The 15,038-nt window shown below is 35.3% G+C and overlaps 1 long non-coding RNA gene across 1 annotated transcript in view; it reads right to left on the bottom strand.

Moving 5' to 3' along the window:
* LOC142087012 (uncharacterized) overlaps positions 1-15,038 on the bottom strand; it is a 286,979-nt gene that overhangs the window by 133,225 nt on the left and 138,716 nt on the right. Inside the window, exons 2-3 of the long non-coding RNA XR_012675292.1 lie at positions 3,411-3,455; positions 2,351-2,388 (exon numbers count right to left, since the gene is read on the bottom strand). This is a non-coding gene — a long non-coding RNA (uncharacterized LOC142087012). The remainder of the gene's footprint in view (positions 1-2,350; positions 2,389-3,410; positions 3,456-15,038) is intronic.

Raw genomic sequence — 15,038 nt, 5'->3', positions numbered from 1 at the left:
ACTAGTTAATGAAAAAATACTTCCTTTTCATCTTGCTCACCATATATCGAGAACAGACCTCTTTCATAAGCCTTTTAAATTCCTTGATTAATAGGAGGGAGGGGAAGGAGGCATTAACATGTTAACTCACTCTTTCCCTACAAGAGAATCAGATTTTTTGTATTCCTATAGGGTTTTTTTAAAATTTTTTTTTAATCACTGTTATTGCAAACCCTTACTTTATTGGCTTAATCTACCTAGTATCTACAGAACAGTATTTTCAGCATCCATTTAAGGTATGCTGCTAAAGTTTCCAAGTTATTTTATAAATTTACAAACTTTTAAATTTTATTTTTCTGACTCTAGCTGTTAAAATGTGGAACTAACATCAGAGTACCACTATTCAGCCCCAGGGCAATGAAAGTGCTATTTGAGGCAAGGACTCCTCTCCTAACTAGACTCCTAAACACAAAGTCCACAAATTAGAGCCATGGTGTACCTGCAGTGGTGTACCTGCGAAGCAAATCAGTTACCACGAGTTCATCTAAATGAGTATCATTCTAATATCCACCACTGCATTACCAGGTTTAACCGAAGTAGCTGGATTTTACCTGTAAAACCTGTGGGTATAGAATTGAATTCCATATGGAAAATAGGCAAAGTTGATAAGTAATCATCTTTGGAATTAATTACCAAGACTCATTATAAGGTATAAAAGAAAGAGCCCAGCCTTAGATAAATGGACATTTTAATCCTTCCATGAAAAATACTTGAACACTTAATAATAGGGATGGACTTCTGGTTAAGGCATATGACTGAAAAGGAGGAAAACTGCGTTATCTTCTCTGCTTTGTCCTAGACCTCATGTATAACGTTGTATAAATCTGTCTGTGATTCAAGCTGTAAATTCATGAGACTTTTTCTGGCAAGAAGCAGTGGCTTAAGCACTTCCTACTACTGAGTTCAATACCTCCATTATGGTTACAGCTTTTTCTGAGATTCACCTGGCAAACTGGATTTGGGTTAAAAATGATGAGGCAAAGATGAGCATTTTAAAGTCACCTTTGGTTTAAGTACCATATTTGGTAAAATATTGACCTTTGGATATGTTATTAACTCAAATCTGTTTCTTCCTCTGGGTTTATCATCTACCTACATAAAGCCTGTAACAGGATGAAGAACCAAGAGTGACTCAAGCAAGAACAACTGCCTCAAAAAAAGGTCAAATTATCCCTTAAATCCACTTTATTAGAAAATGAAAATACTTTCCTAACAAAAAAAGCATAATGTGATCCTGACTTTATATATGATGATTTTAAGAAAAAAAATCAATAAGATGTTTTATGAAAGAAAAAGTAACCATATTTTTGGCTGGAACTGAATTGTTGACCTACTGAAATCAGATTTCACTAGTCCAGAATTTGACCAAAACACACATAGTTGTCATTCTTCAGTTATTCCATTTGCTGTGACTGGTGACCACATACCACACTCAAAAAATGCATTCGGAAAGGCATAAAGTAATACTCTGAGTAAAATAATCCCTGACAGTAACATACACAGCATTTAAAGAGATAGATGAGCAGATAAAGTGAGGTGTGACAGGCCAATGTAATTTCATCAATCATAATTGCAACATGGCACCCTTTGAAACAATGTTGGAACATGGGAGCCTCCTGTAAACAAGGCAAACGGAAAGAAGGGGAATCATTCATCAGCGCTTCTGACCACTGGAGAGAAGTAAAACTATCAGAGGCTGGGAAGTAGCTGTTTAACATCGCTTTATTTACCCACTTCATTTAGTAAATGTATTAAATTAAACTGCAGATGATCTGCTGTCAGCACTGCAAGCTAGCTGCAGAGTCTTAGCAGGCTGTTTCCTGATAGAAACATTTTATCTACTGTAAATAAACAAACACTATTTTGTTAATTAGGAAATGAATTATTTTTCAAAAATGCTCCACTAGGCTTTTTATAGCCCAAGCTACTGTAGTTCCTGTTTTTAATAGAGATCTTGCAATCGAAGAGGGAAAGTATTCAAGCTCTTTGAAATTGTAGCTCCTGAATAACTAATTATCACTATTGCAACCATGTTTTAAGTTATTATATATTTCTGCAGTACTTCTAGAATGAAAATCACAGAAACCAGACTGAAAAGAAAACCAGACTGAAAGGAAAAATTTCACCCATCCTTAAGAGATATTTCAGGCATATCAAGTTTATATAATTAATTTAATTTTAAAAAAGACTTTTATTATTAATGATCAGAGGGAGATTTTCAGAATATCAGATGGGAATAACATCCAGGAAAAAATTAATGCCTAATACATTTAAAGACATAGGTTCTCATCAACCATGCATGTATACTCACATGAAATCACAATGGAAGACTTATGGAAAAAAGTCCATCTATAATTGAAAGAAAAGAAAACATACAGAAAATCAAAACCAAAGTTCACCTAATAACTGATAGTTACATTTCATTGCATCATTGTGCTCATTTGTTCCAACTTGCTGGCTCAGTAAAGTTTTTAATAGACAGATGGCTAATTTTATAACTTCAACCCAATTTCTTACTGGACCAACTCCAAAGATCTAGTGGTAGTGTAATGCCATGGATAAAGGTCAACAGAATAAGAGGAGAACATATGCTAATGTCAGCATTTCACGTAGTCTTCTTTAACAGAATGTACACTGCTAAGCTGAGGGATTTGCACTGGCTCAACACTAACACCATATGGGCGGCCTGTTGAAAAGTAATGATGGCCTAAGCATAGAATCTTAATCAGCTACTGATGGCCAATGAATCAAATAGCACCACACAAGTAATCACTAAGTGATTAAAAAAAATTACAGAAGATGTATTGCTGAAATTACTCTGCTAACTAGAGAAGTGGTTTTGTCTTAGCTAAAGCCTGTCACACCATTACCTTTTAATCTTAACCCCAATCTTTTTTGTCCTCATACAAATCTCTCTCAAATAAAAGTAACTCAATTTTTCACTGTTATGAACATTCATGTGCATAATGAAAATGTACTTGCAATTTGATATTTATTATTTATTGCTAAGAATTTACGAAAGGTGCACATGAAGGGTTTTAATCCTTTCAGTAACTGATGCTATACAATAGAAAAGCTCCTTGCAAATTTCATAGACAAGTCTTGCTTTACTTCTTTTCAATAATTTTGTTTAAATTGAAGGAATTGGTTTTATTAGGTGAGCAAGGCTTGACTCTGTAGTATACACATAATAATTGTATTACACATTAGTGCTGCACAGGTTAAAATGATACCTGGTACACATGGCAGCCTGTACCACTTTACAGAGATCTGCGCTATGTGAATGTAGTAGGATACCTGCATACCCTTCATTTCCTTTAGTAAGAAAATGCTGCCTGCTTAAGATAGCCTTGAATATAATTGGAACTTACCAGAGGCAAGGCCATAGGATGGATAGTTAAACAAAACCCATTTACCTAAAAGAAATAAATTATCCATTAATTGAAGAGTTGCATCCAGTTTCTTCAATAGAGAGACTACAGAAATGCCTAAGGAGTTACAGCATCATATCTAGAAGTTCCGTTTCAAAGATGAATTTTACTTTCTCAACCCATCTTCAATTCCACAATGTACCTCACTGGCAGCAGTTTCATGTCACAGCCAAAGCAATCTAAGTAATCTGGTCTCAAAAGTGTCAGTCTCTTCCCTTCCCACCTTGTCATCTAGGTATTTTCAATTTTTCCTTCTCCATTTGGTTCAGAAGGAGAGATCTAGTAAAATACAGATAATTTTCTATTGCAGATGGTGAGAAATAGAACAGCTTTAAATTGGATCAGCAAGACGACACGTGTATCTCTAAATTAAATGGAGGGGAGGAGGGAAGAGGTATGTAGAACTGCCTCCTTCACTCTCAGATTAACATAGATGTGATATGAAATAAGGCACTGCAGCCTATCTGTTGAAATCTGCAGGGAGATGAGATTATTTCCAAGTTATAAGCACATAGATGTTTGGCATGCTGATTTACATGCATTTAACTGGGGGGGTAGGGGTGGGGGGAATGATGTGCAGAAAGGAACTGGGACCAGAATGCTTTTTCTTCAAAAACTGCTGTAGCCTTTTACAAACAAGCAGTTACAGTTAAAAGAAATAGTTTCAAATAATTGACTCTTAGCTGATACTGTTAGTTCTGAAGTAGTAAGTAAAATGCTAACTAATATGGATGCAACATATTTTTGTAAATTAAGGTTTTGCATTAAAATTGTATACTTCTATTCACGGGACACTATTTACACTAAGAAACACTTCGCCATGCAGATGGGCTACCCTCACAAAAGGAGAAAAGAGATTTTAGAAGTGTTTCAAATCCTCTTTTATGAAAGCTTGATCAATTCTAAACCAAAGTAGTCTCTGCAAGGAACTTTGTTCCCTAAATTTCACTTCCTGAAAATGACTACCAACCCTTTCAGGCATGCCCACAGGAATTTATTCAAAACAAAATGAGTAAGTGGAACAAAGCCTAAGATTCTATCTATAGAAACCAGTCTTCATTTATGCCAGGAAAATAACCTCAAAACTCAACTTTTGTAAATAAATGTTTCTATCGTACTACTTTAGAGAGTTTATTTAAATATCCATAAAGTATTGCATTTTGTTTTTACCCAACAGGTAATGAAAGCAGATTCCCTTATAGAGAATAGCTTTCTGATTTATATTTAAAATTAATCTATGAAAATGAGAGACTCATTCTCAAGAGTAAAACTTCCGCATAAAGTCCAGGATCAATAAAAATAAAAACCTGTTTGCAAGAGATAAAAGTGATTTACAACAGAAAAATCTCAAGGTAACTCAAAGATTATTCTAAACTAGTCAAGGAATGAAATCCTTACAAGCATTTTAATATTCAAAACTGAATAACTGTAGTCTTTATTTTTGCTGCTGATATGAAATGTTCTCACTAAATTTAAATATTGTGAAAAAACGTTCAGACTAAAAACAAAACACAGCTTAAAGAAATGTCAGACATGTACAAATTACTGTGAAAGAGGAAAAAGAAGAAAGAAAACCCCCCAGAAATTAGGCCAGTTTTTAGGCTACAAGCCAACTGTTTGCTCTACTTTGCTTTATTTATTAGTTCTTAAGGTATTTAAAACTTGAGCATTAAAACTGGAGAATGATTTGCAAATGAATGCAGTTGCAGTTGTGAAAATATAACTCACAGCTGAATGTGGGTTATTCAGACAAATGGCTGCTTTGTTAGAGGAGGGGAAGTGAAGTTCTGTGTTAATTTATTACAAACTGCAGCATTTCAACCCTGATGTCCAGGCAACAATGTTTTTTATTTCAAGTAATTTATAAGTACTTCCCATAGCACTTAACAGTGATGTCTTTGGCTGTTTCACCATGGTACCAGAGTGTATATGTATTTACTGTGGGAATTTGTTTTTAATAAAACTGTTGTAAGGCATTTTTATTCCTTCTCTTTGTTACATTAAAAACATTCACTGCATAAGTAATGTATTTTTTCCTACTTGAAAGGCAGCAGATTATGGTCAGCACTGTATTTGGTTGTGTAAAATAATGACAGGCTAAGTGATTTCTCAACCAAAGCAAGTTATTTCACTTGCCATGATTTTTTTTTCTCCCCACACTTTAATACTGGTGACAGCACATGACTTCTTTAAGGTCCCTGTGTTGGTATAATCATGTCAGTCCCCAGATTAGATCTGGTCTACATGAAAATTAACAACATCGGGGAAAAAGAAATGCAATGTCTGATTTATCAAAAGTAACTATGGTATCTCACTGTACATGTTCTAATATTAGAGATTCTGGGAGAAGGGTATGTGGTTTTTTATTTATTAAATGCTTTAAAGATTTAACACAGGGTCATACAAATACACTTGGGGTTGTTTTGGTTTACAGACTGCCATCTCAAAAAATAGAACACGAAAAGCTAAAGGCATTGCACAGGGAATACTGTATAGGTTGTTGTGTATATACATGTAAATGCTTATACAGACTGTGTATATGCATATATACAGTCACTTATAACTCATTCCCCCCTCCCCGACCCCCTCCCAATATTTAATCTTGTCATGCTGCTACTTTTGGAGATCTTTCCTACAAAAGATGCATTAATACATTTATAAGTCAGAAATGAAGTATCATGACCATCTACTTTGAAGAAGTGGTGGTAAACCTGCCATGTCAACAGCTAAATTTGCTTCAGCAGTTAATTTTGCTGATAAAAAAAAATATATATTTTACAGCTAATCTTCATTTAACTTCAGTTCAGATGAATATCTAAACCAGATAACACCTTTTGTAAGGTGTTAAAAAACTAAACATGAGAAATAGTTTCTTTCATATAGGTAATATATCACTCAAAATAGTCCTGGAATATGTTTATTCTCATAATTTTATACCATTTGTTTCAAAGGTTATGTAAATTGTTACAATTCTTACAGCAAAAATAACGATCTTAATGTAATTTAGTTTTGAATGTCATGCTCCAGAGGCTTTTGCAGAATTACTGCAGCAGTACAAAAAATTACAGGCCAAATATATCCTCATTTAAATCCTCTGATACTGGGTAGTACACGTAAATTTGTACAATTTAATTTCTTCTAGATTAAGTTGCTTTAACAAGAAGAATATTTGTAAATAATACCATAATAAAGCTTTTGTAAGAGTTGTTTTAAACTGATATTAGAAGAGTTGACAGATATTGAAAGATATAAAAAAGTTGCAGGTAACAGTAAGTTCGTTTTCTTAGTCAAAGTTAAAGCAATCAACTTTCTGTGCCTCTGCTCTAAGGTTCAGACTCCTACTTAAACTCTCAGGGACAGATACTTGGCAACGGTAACTATTTTTTAGTTTTCCTTTTTACTTTTTTTAAAAAATTCAAAATTAAAAGATTGCTGACGTGAAAGACTCAATTCTTCTGCTATCAGAGTCGTGTCTGGAATTTTCTTGCCCAAATTCTAACATTCCATCTTTTGTCAGCTATTTTATTGACTTTATACCTACCTCAACAAACTTTGACATTATTTATGGGAAACATTCTTGAACACTTCTTGCACAAGAATTGTTCAGAAAAGTTCTCATCTTTGGTGAAAAAAAATTATTGTTTAATCAGTTTGCTTCATGTATTTGTTTTACCCTCTTCAAAGCCAAGAGAGGAAAAAAAACCAACAAACAAAAAAACCAAAGAAAAAATTTCCATAAAAGTGCTCTCAAGATCTAATTCAGAGAAATACAAAATTTTTCCTCAGAATATAAGTACATATTTAGCAGTCTTTTAGAATCATTTCTATAAAGCTAAGTAAACACCTGAAAGTTCTCCTCTCACCAGAGAAAACTTAAGCCTCTCACTTTTTATGTAATCTTAGTGATTTTGTGTCAAAAGCGATGGAGTTTTTGTTTGGTTCAGCAGTTTATTTTACCTCAAAACCCATTCTTTTTTCCCCCCTCACACAAAGTATATTTTTATTCTACTTCTCAATAATTCTAATATTTTATGTAGAACCAGATCATAAACCCTGACAGTAGCTATTCATAGTAAAGTGGCAAAACAGACTTTCCTGTTCCCAACCTGACTATCTGTCCCCACAAACAGCACACAGAAGCAGTATGGGGAAGAAAACTCTGCAGAGCCAAACATGTTTCCCATTGATGCAACTGAGTTACTACCCAGCGTGCATGGAACTCCATAGGAGAAGCACAAAATCCATAGGGAAAAGTTCAAAACAGCAGACAGCAAATGTGTATACATTTCCAAGGCTGGTTCCCAGTGTAATACCAGAAACTAGAAGGACTGTGAAACATGCTTTATAGTTAATTTATTATCTACAGAGGAGGAGAAAATGGCAAATAAAATATCAGCTTGTGATTATTCCAGTATGTTCCCAACTCACTAGCTGAAACTGAAGAGAATGGAGGTCCCTTACAATCCAACGTTTCCTATGAAAGATTCTGTACATTGAAGTGGATTGCAAAGAAAGTACCCCAACAACCTCTAAATGATGTTAAAATCATATGATTTGCAGGAACAGCTAAGTGCGTTTATGAATTCCATGCATATCCACTGGATTTCTTCAAAACACAAAACCATTAGGGTACATCACAGAAATTATTGGAGACTCAAGAGGAGGCATTTGGATAATAATGGAACTCATAAAAAAAGCACACCTCCTTAACAGCAGGGTTCAGTAGGGAACAAGGCATCTGTTTCATGAAAAATTAAGACCTTGAATTATGCTGCTTTTCAATGAGAAACAAAACTAATACCTTCTGTCATTTACCATGAAAAAACTGACAGAAAGCATGACATCTAGCCCACTCAACAACTTGGTGATTAGAGGTATTCATCAAAATTTTAGAAAATTTGGAAGTTCATGTCCTAAATTAAAAAAAAAAAACAAGGAAAATCCCCAAGATTTCCCACAACATGAGAGTGTGCCCTACCCACTTTTCTAAAATACATGGAGAACTCCTCTGGAAAACCTTGAGCTATCTGAAATGATACCAGGCATATCTGCACCTCCATGCTTGTTTTCTCTCTCTCATTCTTGTTTTTTTCTTTACTTTTTATTAGCATAAGTTCTTTGCAAATGAGAAGGTTCCTATGGCTAATTCTTCCTGACAGTCTCTAAGTAATTAAATTCACTAAATATTTTAGTAGCACAAATACTGAATAAGTTTAAGAATTAGCTTCTGGTGGTAAAGAATAGTGTTTAAATAACTGTCCTTCAGCCATTGTCACACCTCCAGCCCCTTTGTGGAGCCATTTTCTGTGAGTTTTCCCAAAGTGCAAGGAAATGCTGCAGTAGTACTTTTTAACACATCCCCATACTTGGCACCTATTAAGCCTGTGCATGCTTTGTATGTTTTTTGGGAGTGGGTAAAAGAGAGATAAAACTAGTGAAGGGAAAATAATCTATTTGCAGAGTATGCTTTTGTCAGATAAATAAGCTTATGTGAAGTTACATATTATACTGCTCTTAGATTGCTTCAAGACAGTCTAGACATGCACACAAGAAATTATCCAAAAAAATTCTGTAGCATGCTAAGTAAGGTACACAAAGTGTGGGATACGCCAGCATTAAAGCTGTCTCTGCATACTTCAGCTGCCTTGCATGCATGCATGATGATACAATTTTTAAATACTACCAACATTTTTGTGCTTCTTGTTGTTTGATGCAGTTTTTATTGCCACAACCATTACAACATCATGGTGAAGGTTCCAGGAACTATGAAATAGGCTATAACATCAGAAAGTTTTAATCTGCCTTTTGGGATCTCCAGTATTCAGGTATGTGATGTCCAGATGATTTCCAGACATTTCATCATACCATATTGATCAGAAGGTTGGTGGTTTTTTTTTTTTTTTTTCCCAATCTGCACAATTAGATTGTCCATTTTTCTCTCTACAGAGTACCAAAAATACATGCTTTGAGAGGAACATAAGGTATCACAACTTTTAACTGCTGGGAGCAGCGCACCAGTTATTACAGAGCTGAGACAGCTCAAAGATATTTTGTCATCCATACTTAAGTGAGGAAGAAAATCTGTAAAGCTTCTTAGAAGGTCAGGTTGCCTGAAGTATTAATAGTACATTTTAAAGTCAGAAACACAAGGTGTTTTGATATGCGAGTATTCTATGAGGTACAGAACAATTAACCATGTCCACTATTATTCCTCTGATTTAGGCTGTAATTTCAGAATGCAGAAAAATAGGGTTTATTTTCCAGAACAGAAAGGAAAGACCAAAATGGAGTTACTCAGCTTTTGCATCACAGATAGTGTTGGTGAGGTAAACTTGAATACCCTTAAGAACATATTAACTTCCAGCCTGCAAGCTTTTCCAATGCAAGATTCTCATTGGCATTATTCGGAACTCTTGTACTGATGTACTGAAGATGAAAGAAATCACACAGCAGATAATACCACCACCAGACAAACTGCAGAAGCACAGTCCTCCACTATGGCACTTAGATGCATGTCCCAAAAAAAAAATTATTTGAAAGTGGAAACGATCCATTCCATGAAACCGAGGCATAAGTAAAACATGAATTTGCAAGGCAGTGCTTCTCTTCCTTCCTGTTGTAGCTGATAGGACTCAAGGTTGAGAAGTTCAGGACTAGAATCATTAGAAGCTGGATTTGTAACTCCCCCCGATATAAATTGAACATTAGAAGTATGCCATTTTTAAGGAATTTGGAGTTCTCAGTTTTGAACGTGCATTTAAATCACTGAGATTAAAGGAGCCCCCTCAGAGACTCCATGAACAAAACTGCAGGAATCCTATTTGAAGACAAATAGAGCTCATTCTTGTTCTAATAAGCATGCTCACAATAACAGGGCACTGCATTAAAATTGTTACAGATAAATGACACTACACTTACTCTGAATGACTCAGGATGAAGAACTAAATTTCTAAACCCTAAGTCTCCAAGATCCAGAGGTCCAAATCCAGGCCAAAGCTTATATCAGAACACTCACCTATAAAGCCAAAAAGTTCTAGAAGTACAAGCAAAAACATAAACGTGTATACTTCTGTCTATATTTGCTGTAAGGATGACAGTCAAACAGCACTGGAAAGAGTGAGAAGAATGATGAGGGAATGGCAAGTTTCCTCTTTCAAGCCACGTCATGGCTTCTCCTTGACAGAGACACTGATATTTTTAGAAGTCTGGAAATACAAGAACTGTGTATTTTTAACTGTATCTCCAAGATAATTGTAACTGTACCTCCAAGACTGATTGTAAATGTTTTCATTCTTCCTTATTTTACAGTCAGACTACATTCTAGTAAGCCAAAAGAATTACGAGTTTTCAGCAACACATGTTGAGAGGGACTGACACCAAAGTTTTGCTCTTTCTTCCTAAGTATGTTTCTGTATTCTCATTCTGACTTAAAAAAAAAAGAAAAAGAAATTCTGGTTTCCACAACAACTTACTTTCTTCCTACTTATTCTGAAAATACAGTAACAGTAGACTGACATTTCAGAGACTTGACAAGTACAACCGTACAGAGAAACTAAGGTAAATGACAAAAATAAAGCTATTCTCCGCCCCCCTTCCTCAGCAGCCATTTTGACATTATCTCTAAGCTACTGCTTAAAAGTAGTATCTTTTAGACATTTAAATATTCCACATTAGCTTAATCAGCAACACACAAAGCTTTGTTTTGACTCCTGCATTTTCACCTGTTTGGTTTCTAACACCTACCACTCTGGGAGCTGTGATATAAAGACATTCATTTCCCATTCTCCTAAGAACCAATTACATGCACTACAAACTTTCTACTCTGCTCTGTGTTGTACATCAGTTGCTTTAAAACCATTTAAAAGCCAACAAATGTACATACACAGATTTCTGTGGTCAGGACATCTGCACTTTCTCAACTGTTTCTAAAGCAGAAAAAAATGCCTGTTAGTATAAAATTTGAAGAAAAATTGCCCACAGGAGGAATGGGCATTAGCCATGCTTCACTTCCCTCCTTTTTGTTGACATATGAAGCACTTTTTTTCTCTTCCTTTCTTTCCAATTCACAGTGGGTCTAAAGAGGTGAATCAGTGCACAGAGAAAAAGAGAGAAAGAGAGGGGAAAAAAGAAAAAAACCCACAACCCTCTTTTTCCAGGGTGGGTATGAAATATGAAGGCCCAACAATTGTCTGAGCTCAGTGCATTGGAATAACACTGGTTAAATTATGGATAGTTTTGAATAGTGTCACTTTTTTTTTCTCTGCAGATGGTTGTTCACACAAGGAGTCTGGCCTGCATAATTGTATCACTAATAAGCAGTAAGGCAATTAGTTGTGTAAGTGTGCTATAATCATTCTAACAGAAGAGATGACGAAGAGACAAAAAAAAGGAGGGGGGACAAAAAATGTCTTTTCTCAATTCATCAACTGACAGCCATAATTAGATATATATAATTGAAAATTCCACAGTAGGGGGGCCAGCTTATACAAATGAATTTTCTTTGCTTCTCTTATGCATTTTTTCCTTTTGCCTGAACATTCCCCCCAAGAAAAAGGCAGAAAATTTGTCATTCCAGGGGAGCGTATACTGTATGAACCGCAGGCTGCTCATTCAGAGCAATGATGTCAGAATAACATCTTTTCCCCCCCACTAAGAAATAGACGGCTTTGAACTGAGCCTTTATTAGCTGTTTTCAGCCAGTAGCAAATTAAAAAAGAAAAAAAAAAAAACACAACAAAAAACCCAACCCACAACACAACAAAAAAAGCTCCCAAAACCAACACAGCCTTGGATGATCTATATCAGTTTGCAGAACATGAAATGTAAAACTCCGAGAGGTCACCTTTTTTTTCCATTGACATGAAGACGGCTTGTTTTTGGTGCTGGGGGAAGAGTTCTGGGTTATAATAGAGCATTACATCATCAAGTATTATGGGAAGAAGGGGATTTCTTTTGAGCGAAGCCTGATTATCAAAGGCTATAATTAAATTTGGGCTAAAAATGCCCAAGTGCTTATGAGTTTGTGGAAACTATGCACAGAACAGCTTTCCACTGAATTAATCAGTTTTCATTATCCTGGAGCTTCTCTTTTTAAACTGTAAGCTCACAATCACAGCTTTTTTTTTTTTATCAAAAAACTCTCCTAAAATTTAATTGGACAAACCTTAACTGATTTTTTTTTCCCTTAAAGAGAGAGACTGTTAAGGCTGGAGCTTGTTAATTAAGTTCTTTAAATGCCCCCAGCTGTGCAATAAATTTTCAAAGCTACACAACTGCATTTTTTTTAAACGTTTGCTCCCTTGTTTTTTAGTTAAAATATTTTTGAAAAAAGAACGAACAACAACAACAGAAGACTTAAGAAAATTCCTGTACATATGGATGGATCCTGGCTGACAAAAATTGAAAGATTAGAAAATTGCAGCTGATTAGAATGTAACTGCACATTACAGGACTGTTTTCAAGGACTAAAATTAATTAATTTCTTCTAAAATAATTTAGCACCTTTAAAAAAAACCCCACAAATCTAAGAAGGTTCTGTGTTAGATGTGAATAAGATAAAGTATCCTGTGTAGTTGTTCCACAACAAAATCCTTCTATCTAACATCAGTGAAATGTTTACTGAAACATTATGCAGAAACTTCCACAAACTCAAGGACCACATGCTTGGCAGGATAAGTCAACATAGTTCTATTATCTCAAAAAATATCAGTGGCCAGGGTTCAAATCTGAAGGCCTCACAATAAGAGTATGAAGATGACACGAGAACATGTATCTTAACATCAGGTCATCTAAATATGTATTTTCATAATTTATTAGCTATCTATACATGTCTAACTTCTTAATGTTAGATGTATCAAAATATTCAACACCAAATTCTCCTCTACTAAAAAAAAAAAGTGATTAAATATATACCTGGCAGGGAAAATTTATTGAACATACTAACTATTATAGCCTTAACAGTTATCAATAACAAACTTTTGGCACTTTTGGACAGCTCAGAAAGTTTGTTACTGAAGAACAGAAATAGTATGATATAATCCAAGACATTAAAAATTAGTATCTTCTTACCTATTACATTACAAACCACTAATGGTCTGATGGGAGATCATCATGTTCTCCCTGATAAAAAGAGCTGACCCCGGAGAACCTGAGTACTGACTTTTACTCATTTTAGTACCAAAATTCACTCTATGTTGTACAAATGTTCATTGTTCTAGAAGTCGGACACATCCCAACTTTGGCCTTTAAAAGGTTGAAGTATGCAAATGAAGACAGAAACCTTAAATACCAGGGGCAAAATGTGAGACAATACTTTGCCAGCTCTACAAAAGCTTTTGCAGCCGTATGTCACAGGTTGGATCCTGACTGCTGAGTTTAACAGAATCTGACATTTCCAGACTATCCGAATAAAGTTTGAGACCTAGTGAGGCGAATCCACCTCACTGAATAGAGGATGTTCCTTACTCCTTTTTTATTCACACAAATGTAGTCAAAACTCTGCCTGGGGTTAACTGTCTTCAGGAGCACACAAGTGGGTGAACTGATTTGAACTCCCATGTCCTCCCAACACTAAGATCTTGGTAGAGCAAGATACGTAGGATGAGTTTTTGCCTTCCCCTTTCAGGTTTATAGTGTCGGACCCAATCTAGACCTAACAGATAGTCAAGTTAACAGCTTTTGTTCTGGTATGCTTCAACCCAAAATTTCACATTACCACTATAAAGCCACGGGTTGCACTAAAAACTTGGAATGAAACCACTGAGCACTTGATACCCCAATCAACATTCTGTAGCTCTGCTGGTGATTACTGTCACAGGCATCTTCGAATGCTTTAAGCTATTAGGAATTTTATGGCTGATCCCAACACACTCTCATGGATCCTACTGACTGTGTGAATAGACCTACCATTATAAGACTACATTTCTCAACCTATGGCATCTGTCACATTCCAGAAGAGCAAATGAATCCTCAGTAAAAATCTTTACTTGTTTGTTCATTATTTCAGGCTGTTCCTTCAGCCCTCATATAGCTTATAAGAAGATAATATTTTTCATTAGCAAAAATACAATCAGACACGCACAAAGGAATGGGACTTATTTTGGAAATGCCTTTTTGAAAACCGAAAAATAACTACTGCATTTTCCTTTTGTTACAGCAGCTGTCTCAGGTGTTCTCTCTCTTGCACATAATATAACTGATCAGATATTCTGAAAATATATACTTAAGAAGTTAAATGAATGCGCATTCTACTGTATTATTTTTCTTAAAGAATTAAAGGTTTTATTTTATCTTAAAAGATTCTTGGCTGCATTTCCATGGTACACAATGACACATTTGGTTCTTTGTGTTTCTAAGTAAGTAATGACATGAACTAAACCATGAAAAATGTTGCGTTTGACCAAACAAGAAAGGATGAACTTCTGGGAAATTCTATTCACTGGATCTTGAATCAGACCCAGAACAGTGGGACGAATCCTTTCTCTCCTGCAGCCCCCTGCCAAACCTGGCTATAGCTGCAGTGGCACTGCATTGTTTCCTCCTTATTCACTGGGTACAGTAGTATCAACA

The sequence above is a fragment of the Calonectris borealis genome, chromosome 12, assembly GCF_964195595.1.
Source record: "Calonectris borealis chromosome 12, bCalBor7.hap1.2, whole genome shotgun sequence".
NCBI lineage: Eukaryota > Metazoa > Chordata > Aves > Procellariiformes > Procellariidae > Calonectris > Calonectris borealis.
The sequence above is the reverse complement of the archived record's forward strand: the minus strand, read 5'-3'. Positions and strand labels throughout refer to the sequence as shown.